At 44.8% G+C, this 9977-nt stretch overlaps 1 long non-coding RNA gene across 1 annotated transcript; it reads right to left on the reverse strand.

Moving 5' to 3' along the window:
- Positions 1-1129: 1129 nt before the first annotated feature.
- LOC309660326 lies at positions 1130-6669 on the reverse strand. Its single transcript, XR_014263345.1, has 2 exons — positions 4784-6669; positions 1130-4747 (listed from the first exon to the last, which is right to left on the reverse strand). It is a non-coding gene; the product is annotated as an uncharacterized lncRNA (long non-coding RNA).
- Between the last annotated feature and the right edge of the window lie 3308 nt (positions 6670-9977).

Raw genomic sequence — 9977 nt, forward strand, 5'->3', positions numbered from 1 at the left:
ATCTCCCCCGAAGTTCGAAAGCCGTCTGTGAGATTTGTGCTCTGCACCTGTCTTGGGCAGGGGTGTGGGTATAGGATGTGGGCACATTCTCCGCATCACCTCTTCCCCGGGCTCCTCCCTCACGGCTCTGTGGGCGCTGTATCAGCCCAGCCACTTCTTTGAATACCCCCAAGCCCCATGTAGCCAAAGAAAAAGAGCAATTCACATCCGACATCTGTGAGGGTGGGTAAAGCAAGGGAGGGGTTTACACAGCAGCGGTTCAAACAACTCCAAGAGGGATTCTATCGTCAGCAGTAAGACAATGAAACGTCTCCTCAATATAGTTATGTTTTTATGTACATAATAATTCTGCCTTGGTTTTTATAGCTCTGTGGGTATATAGCCTAACTAGATTCAAACCCCCTGAGGGCAGGAACCAGTGTCCCCCAGTTCTTAGCTTACTTGGTGCTCAAAGAATGACGACTGAATACTGAATGGCTATCCTGGGATTTAACAGTGCAGACGTGGGATAGGAGCTGTGCTTTTGACCGGAGACTAATCTTCAGAGACAGAAAAGCTTTCCAAGGGTAAGAGCCTCATAAGGAAGGCTCCTGAGAGGGAAAGGGCTACTGCATAGTTTAGGAACAGTTATTGCTTTAAACCTGCGCCGTCCAACACGTCGCCCTTGAGCACTTGAAGTGAGTCTGTCCAAATTGAGATTTGCAGGAAGAGTAAAGCACATACCAGATTTTCAAGATTTAGAGTGAAAAAGAGAATGTAAAATAACTCATTATTGATCACGTGTTGAAATATTTTAGATAAATTGGGTTAAATAGGATGTATTATTTTTTTAAATTTATTGAAGTATAGTTGATTTACAGTGTTGTGTTAATTTCTGCTGTACAGCAAAGTGATTCAATTATATGTTCTTTTTCATATTCTGTTCCGTTATGGTTTATCATAGGATATTGAATATAGTTCCCTGTGCTATACAGTAGGACCTTGTTGTTTATCCATCCTGTATATAATAGTTTGCATTTGCTAATCCCAAACTCCCAATCCATCCCTCCCCCACGCCCCCTCCGCCTTGGCAACCACAAGTCTGTTCTCTACGTTTGTAAGTTTGTTTCTATTTCATAGATAGGTTCATTTTCTTTCTTTTTTTTTTGACCACCCCATGCTGCCTGCATTGGAAGCATGGAGTCTTAACCACTGGACGGCCAGGGAAGTCTCCCATAGATAAGTTCATTTGTGTCACACTTTAGATTCCACATATAAGTGATATCATATGATATTTGTCTTTCTCATTCTGACTTACTTCACTTACTATGATAATCTCCAGGTCCATCCATGTTGCTGCAAATGGCATTATTTCATTCTTCTACGGCTGAGTAGTATTCCATTGTATATATGTACCACATCCTCTTTATCCATTCATCTGTCAATGGACTTCTAGGTTGTTTCTAAATAGGATATATTATTAAAAAGAATGTGACTGTTTATGTTTACTCTTTTAATGTGATTACTAGAAAGCTTAAAATTACATGTGTGAAAAATGACATTTGTGGCTCACATGACATTTCTATTTTAATGGTGCTGCTTAAACCACTGCACTCGAGAGAAAGATGCACTGACCAGGAGGTGGACGTGGGACTGCTGTGGAGACCCACCATGTGGTTGGCTCTGCACTGTCCCCCACACTCAGCTGTGTGACCGGTTGTCTCCTCCTCACCCCACGGAGGACTAAATGGGGGCTCACAAAGGCTAAAGGCCATGCCCCAACCCCCAGCCAGGAGAGGAAGCACCATGTTAGAATTTAGGTTTATTGAATTCGAAAGTCCAAAGGTAGGTCCACCCCCAAGAGGGGAGACCCCCGGGGAGAAGGTCAGATCCAAGCTGCACAGGAACCGTGACAGAAGTTTGGAGACAAGATCCCAGGACAGACTACGAGCTCCATCTTCAAATAGCCAAAGGCTCACCAGGGATCAGAGGGGTCTGTGCAGCTCCACGGGGTAGTAGTGCAATTGACAAGAATGAATCTGACTCCATATTGGATCTGTTTCTTTCACTTTCATCTTTGTAGTCTATTGCTTTTGTTTCCAGTTAAAAATGTTGCCTAGGGCCTGAAATATACAGGAGAGCCCATTCGCAAGGCTCTGACCTTTAAGGGTGTAACACTTTCTATTCATATAGAGATAAAAAGTTGCAGAACAGAGAATAACATGTGTCTTATTGGAGGTTTACAGGAACATCGTGACCTGACCTGTGACCTGACCTACGTGGACAGCTGCAAAAACAAAGGATTCCAACGCCAAGAAGTTTGTGACAACCAACCACACCCCCTCCCCTTTTAGGATAAAAGAAGCCTGTGTTCTGACTTGGGTAAGATAGTTCTTTGGGACACTAGTCCACCGTCTTCCCGGATTCCCAGCTTTCTGAACAAAGTTGCTATTTCTTGCCCCAAAATCTCATCTCCCAATTTATTGGCCTCTCGTGGGGCGGGCAGAATGAGTTTGGACTCTGTAACAGGAGTAGAGTCAGCAGGAAGAAGCTGGAAGCAGAAATGTCTCCCTGAGATGGAGGAAGAGTGTTCAACAGTTGGCTACTTTGGAAAGCAGTGAGGGTCAGGTGCTGCAGGAGACTCAGGAAGACTCTTGACCAAGTCCCCCAACACTGCCACACAGTGGGGCGGTTCTGGAACCCTGTCCTGTGGAGCTGCTGCACCAAAAATCACCTGGGTGTTAATCAAAATAAATAGGTCCACCTCTGATTTCTATAGGATCAGAGTCTCACGGGGGTGAGGCCAAGTGATGGTCATTTTGAACAAGTGCCTTTAGTTACTCTGATGTGCAGCCAGTACCGAGGCCTCATGCACAGAGGATAATGGAACATCATTGGATGGTTAGACTACGAGACTTTTCAAATCTCTTCCGATGTTGAAATTCTATTGTTACATGTCAGATAAGGCGTGCCCACAAAATTAGGGTGAGTGAACTTGGCCAGGTGGATCATTTCTATATTTGGCCTGTTTACTAAGTAACAGGAGAATTTCTTCAGCCAAAACAGTCAAACTGCTAGTTGCCCAAATGAATCAAGATGAATTAGATATTACTTCTTTTTTTATTTTTGGTCAGTCAGGGGTTCAGGGGAAGGGGCAAGGTAAAAGGAAACCTTTTCTCTTCTCTTCTGGCTAATAGAAATGCCAAATGTCAGCACTCAATCCTGGGAACCAATTCCAGGCTCTTCTGTCAAAGCCTACCTGGAACTTTGGTTGGCTTTGCGGCAGATGAGGACAGAGAAGGCTTTGCCTGTGGGATGAGACCGTGTTAATCTCCCGGGAAGCGGCTTTCACAAGCTTGATTCGTAGCACACCAGTGACCAAAAGCAACGAGTGCCAAGTCCCTTCAAGTTTGGAGGTATTGTTGGAAACACAGCTGGGACACAGACCCAGCTGGAAAATGCAACAGGGGGAAAACCAGCAGCAGCAAGTGGAGAACCAGAAAAGGGGCCGTGTGTTGCTGAGAGAAATCCGTGGCACTCAGCTCGAACAGAAGGCATGGCTGGGGACCGAATCTGCTGTTGCAGAACGTCTGCATCACCAACCCCTGGGGCTGTAGGCTATCCTCCTGATCACTCTGAGGACCGCAGCAAAGGCAGAGGAGGGTCCCCTTTCCAAAAAGCAAATGAAATGGTCGTTTCTTTACCCAGAAGGCTAAAGCAAAGTTCATCATTTTACTGTCTTTTTCATTAAAGGATCGCCTGGAGGACAGGTACTGAACTGAAGAAATTAACAAGGAGGTTGACAAGAGTCCAGGTAAGAAGTGAACACGGAGTAGCAAATGTCTTACCTCGATCAAGTCTAAGCCAATGGCTGCTCGGTCAGGAAGAGGCATGAGTGCAGAGCAGCCAGTGATTGGTTCCCGCTTCTCCTTTTCTCGCTGAAGGGCGTTCCTTTGTTCTTTGCTTCAATCCGCTATTGAACACGGTCTTTTTTTTTTTTTTTTAATTAATTAATTACTTTTTGGCTGTGTTGGGTCTTAGTTGCTGCGTGCGGGCCTTCTCTAGTTGCACGAGCGGGGCTACTCTTGGTTGCGGTGCGCGGGCTTCTCATTGCGGTGGCTTCTCTTGTTGCAGAGCACGGGCTCTAGGTGCATGGGCTTCAGTAGTTGCGACACGCAGGCTCAGTAGTTGTGGCACACGGGCTTCGTTGCTCTGTGGCATGTGGGATCTTCCTGGACCAGGGATCGAACCCGTGTCCCCTGCATTGGCAGGCGGATTCTCAACCACTGCGTCACCAGGGAAGCCCGAACATGGTCTTTTGAGAATAATATCTGGACTGGGGACACGTGGAATCCATTTTCCCCCCTCTTAAACTCAGTAAAGTCATTTGTTTCCACTCCTCCTAGCTCATCATATTTCTGGCCCAGTTACAACTGTTTCACCATGTCTTTTGGATAATTAGATTCCGGTTCTCACAGTCCTCTGCAGTTCTGTGTTCAGATGATCTTCTACACACGTAAGGGGCTGCCGTCATTTTGGACTCGTGTCTGCAGTTTGTGATCCTAGACAAGTGACTCTCATGTGGACACACTTTGGAGACTTGTCCACCTCTAGAAAGAGAGGGGAATCACTCGGGGATGCAGTTGGTAACAAAAGCTCCTGCGTATTCCCAAAGTAGGAATTCTATTGGGAATTGAGAAATCCAATGTTGTCTGACTTTTCTTTCAAGGAAGTGGTTCTTGTTGCCACGGAGTAAACCCTATAAGTTCTCATCACACACACACACACACACACACACACACACACACACAAACATAAACACAGAGATTTGTAACTTTGTATGCTGACGGATGGTAACTAAACACTGGGGTGATTGTTTCACAGTATTTACAAATATTGAATGTTTATGTTGTACACCTGAAACAAGTATGAAGTGGGGTGTTTTTTTTTTTCGTCTTTTAAAAAATTTTTTATTTTCTATTGGATTATAGTTGATTAACACTGTTGTGTGAGTTTCAGGTGTACAGCGAAGTAATTCAGTTATAACATGATGTTATATATCATTTATACCTCAATTTAAAAAAAACTGTTTTCAGGGGGAAAAAATCGTTCTCAAAGTCAGATCTCTAGTGGCTGTGAGCTAATGCAAAAATTCAACTGCTCTCACTGGCTTTTATGGTGATGTACCACTCAGGCCCACTTACTAGTAATTTATGCTTGAGCAGAGAACTCTCTTCGTCCTAAGAGGTCTGGCCGTGACAACATTTGGCATCACTACTTTGACTTATTTTTTTCCTAACAAAGAGATTTTATGACCTAGTATACATTATGTCCCAGTATGAATTAAGCACAGCTCCAGCTAAATAAGACAGGAACATCGACGGGTGAGTAACAATGCCTTGCTGTTACCTAGTTGCTGCTGGAAGGTTGAAATGCTTGGCCTTTGGAGTCTTTGGTCTCAACCAAAAGGTCTGGAACTGGAAAAGGTGGTGAGGCACTCGTCGAAGACAATGGGATGGAGGAGAAACAGAACAAGTCCTGGAGGCAGACCACTTCGTGTTCCCACCTATGGCTGCACAGGGCACCTGGGGAAGGGCTCACGGCTGAGTCCAGCGTGCACTCTGCTGGCCAAGCCCCATCCATCAGGCCGTGTCTACCCAGGGTGCGGAAGTGCCAGGAGCTGTCTTTTTCCTCTAGTGCACATGAAGGCATACAGGCCACTGGCCGCCCTATAGCATTGATACATCTCGGTAGCAGAGTGACTTTAGGAGAAATCTTGCTTCTCGCCTGAGATTGTAGTCATCGTTTCTCTTTGGCTGGGGTGGTATAGAGTAACCAGATCATGTGTGTGGTATACAGTCATGGTCTGGTCCCAGCCCAGAGCTCAGATGGTCGTGTGACTGGGGCAAAGTGACTTCTGGCTGAGATGGCCTGGTCCAGCTGCATCTTCTTTCATCTCTGTGGCAAAACAGAGGGGTAAAGGTCTCTGGAGACAGAAGGCTGAAGTATCAGCCCCAGTTCTGCTTCTCACTCACCATGTGACTCAGAGAAGCCATGGTACTCCTCTTGGTCACCTGTTTCCTCATTGAGAAAATGAGTACAAATAAAGCTTATTTCAAAGGGCTGTTGAAAAGAGGAAATGAAGTAATCAACACATCTGGCACATTTTAGGTGCTAGACAAACTCGAGTTCTTTCCTCCTACCCCCAACCCTCCCGCTCTAATTCTCTGTTTTATTCCACATTTACCAAACTCCACCCAAAGAGAGGTGGTGTTGCCACACACCCCCCCTTCAACAGGGCTCTTTCCTTAAGCCAAAAAAATTACCTACGGCTTTTCCATGTAAAGGTTTTGGGTTTTTTTTTGGCCACACCTCGAGGCGTGCAGGATCTTAGTTCCTCACGCAAGGATTGAACCCGGACCCTCAGCTATGAGAGTGTGGAGTCCTAACTACTGGACCATCAGAGAACTCCCTCCATGTAAATTCTAAGTGAATCAAATAACCACTTCATATGCTTACTATATCCTGGCCGCCGTGTAGATTAATTGGGTAGAAAAGGTAGGAAGAAGATACAAAAAATGGTACTAAATAAAGAGCCCAGAAACCATCCTAAATATGTTAGGGGCTTGAGATGTGATAGCAGTGACCCTACAAATCAAGGGTATTGGAACAGCTGTTTTATCCCAATGGAAAAAACAAAATAAAGTTAGATCTCTATCTCACCCATCCTGATGGGACTGAAAACCTATATGTGAAAAACAAAACTTGAACTCAAATGAAAAAGTGGATACATCTGAGTTCATCGAAATGAAAAACATCTGTACTAGAGCAGACATCATAAAAGTGTTAAAAGGCTGATGGCAGGCTAGGAGATATTTGCAACAAATAAAAACAGATTGAAGGATTATATTCAGAATATGCAAAGAACTATAAATTCATAAGAAAAAGACAAACTTTGCAGTAGAAAAATAGCAAAGGACAGGGACGAACAGTGCTCATAAGAGGACATCAGGATGGACAACATCCCCAGGTGAGTGTGTGTCCAAGCTCTCTGCAGCAGGGAAATGAAAAGTTAAAACCCCAAAGACTTCCCATTGGGTTAGGGGAAATCAAAAAGTCTGACAAAACCAAGTGAGAGTAGGTGGGGGAAGGCAAGCATTTGAGGCAGGGCTGGAGGGAGTGTTAAGTCTGTGAAGGGTTTGGCCGGGCCATTGGGTCATACCCAGGAAAGCTGAATCCAACTGAAGTCTGGGAAATCGCAGCATCGTTTGAAATATCGAGAAATTGGAAACCACCTGAACGGCCATCACGTTGGGAATAACGACAGTGACAGCGGGAACATCCCGGGGTAGGGGGGGAGAGGGACATGAGGGGAGGGGGCGGGGGACACACACGGAGGTCCCAGGAATGAACGGATCTGCTTGTGGTCACGTGGTTGAGGCTCTGGGATGAGTGAAAACAGCAACTCCCAGCAGGAGGTGGGATCCCTGTAAGGGATGTCACAGCGACACGGCGCCCCGGTTATAATGCACGTCCATGCAGGGAAAGGATAGAACCAGAGCCAGAAGCGCACACGCTAAGTCTGTGATCAGGGGGACCTTGGGGAGGGGACCGGGGACCGGGGCGGAGGGTTTCATTTTATCTGTAATGTTTGTTCTGTGGCTTTTAATTATTTAATAAGTGTCAGCATTTGTTTGTTCCTTCTAGGTGGTAGGCATGCTAGTGTTGTTACTGTTTATTGTAAAAAATTGTACTAGAAAGTATTACGCAGAACAATGGAACTTTGAAAAGCAGCCATGATCAAATGTGAGGCTTGCCGGGCGGGATTTAGAATAGTTAATAGGATGTTAAATTATTGGGCTGGCCAAAAATTTCGTTCCAGTTTCTGCATAACATCTTATGCAAAAACCCGAACTAACTTTTTGGCCAACCCAATATTTAAAAACTTGATTGGAGAGGAGAAAAGAAAGTGGGGACCCAGCGCCCAAAGGCCCTTCTCTGCGTCTGTGTGTGATCATCACAGGTTCACATATTAACGAACGGTTATTTAATCCAGGAACCGAGAGCTTTGCTTCCTATAGTCTGTGGTCAGCAAATGGTTCCACCTGGTTTCTCTTTCTCCCTTCTTTCCCAAATAGTAATTGAATCTAGGCTTAAACTCACATTTCCTTACCCCTAGGAGTTGGTGACCACGGTTTTTACAACAGCTCATATAAAATTCTTCTGTTATTTATTTGACCTCAGAGCTTCCTAAAAGGTCATGAGTTTATGCTTACGATCCTTGTATGCTGACTTCCAGCGAGGCTGGGTGTATCCAATAACGCCCCACCATCCGCGCCAGCATCCTCAAGTGCCGCTGGCTGCCAGGGTTGGGTGCTGTGAGTGAGAAACACACAGGGAGCCAATGGATACACTGTCATTGCTATAGCTCTATTTACATGAAGCACCTTTCCTTTAAAGGACCCAGGGATCCCATTGGTCATAGCCAAGGATTCAGGTATATAACAGATCCAATAACTTGTTATTCAGTACTAAGGATGTGGATATACTAACTACGTACTTGCAGAGCTTAGAAGCGCCGTGGGGGATGGAGTGAAAGGCCGTGAATATGAGCCCATCAGGGTGCAGGCAGTGTGGTTCAGAAACCACATGTGAATAATCACAGCCTTAATCAAGTATTTTATGCTTCAATACATTTGTCATTGACCAATGATTTGTTTCTATGGAGTATAATACCCAAGAATAAAATCCAGAGACTAGGACCTTTATCATGTAATTAAATATTTTTAGTTCTATTTTACACATAATTCAGAGTGGGGTTTGTTTAGAGGAGGTGATGCTTAATTTTATTTATTTATTTTTTATGTTTTAATTTTATTGGAGTAGATAGAGTTGATTTACAGTGTTGTGTTAGTTTCAGGTGTACAGCATAGTGATTCAGTTATATATATACTTATATATTCATTCTTTTTCAGATTCTTTTCCTGTATGGGTTGTTACAGAATATTGAGTAGAGGGTGATGCTTAATTTTAGTTTCTCATAATTTTTTCAGATTGTGTAATATGAGTAACCTAGCAGTCTTCTTTTTTTTTTTTTGGCCGTGCCACACGGCTTGTGGGATCTTAGTTCCTTGACCAGGGATTGAACCTGCACCCTTGGCAGTGAAAGCTCAGAGTCCTAACCACTGGACCGCCAGGGAATTCCCCCTAACAATCTACTTTTCATGACTTTTCTCCCTGAGAAAAGTATAACTGCTAAGGGCGAATGCCTTTTCCCACTCCCAGCTCTTAGCAGAGTTCCATTACCTAATATGCAAAAAATTACTTTTTTTAAATTAAGATGGAACTTGACTTAATGGGTGCATGTTTATTGCATCTGTCTTTCTGATCATACCCAATGCTTTTAAAGAAAAAAAGCAAGGAAGGATGGGGAAGGAAATATTAAAAGTTACCACAAGCACACCCTCCTTCCCGGAATCTGCCAAGTGATAAAATATAGTAGGTGCGACTGTTCTAACCTACTAAGGCAGCAATTTCATCTACTTAATATTATGTAATCTAGCTGTGGCTTGATGCCCGTAAATGCAAGATGTTCAATTGCTAACTGTGATATATTTAGCTCAGCTCCTCTACCCTGGGCTGGGGACACCACCCCCCCCCCCCACCCCGCCTTGCTGCCCTTGGAGCAGAGGAGGTGGGGTCTTTTCGTGGCTGAGAAAAACGAATGTTCCCTTCCCTCCCCACCTCTGAGGGCACCCCATCTGCTGAAATGGGCAAACCCTCAGGGTCTGTGAGGGCCCCCCTGCCCCCTCCACCACGCCCATACTCTTTGGGAGGGAAGTTTCACCAGGAGACAAAATTCTTCAGAGGACAAGTCTCAGGACAAGAGGGTCCTGAGCTGGTGGGTTTCTCCCAAGTGCTTTCTTACTGAGAACAGGTGGAGTCCTGAGGTCTGCACAAGGTGTACTTAGAAAGGGAAGGGCACAGAAAGCAGGGTC

Source organism: Balaenoptera physalus (assembly GCF_965194825.1).
Source record: "Balaenoptera physalus genome assembly, chromosome: 4".
Classification (NCBI taxonomy): domain Eukaryota; kingdom Metazoa; phylum Chordata; class Mammalia; order Artiodactyla; family Balaenopteridae; genus Balaenoptera; species Balaenoptera physalus.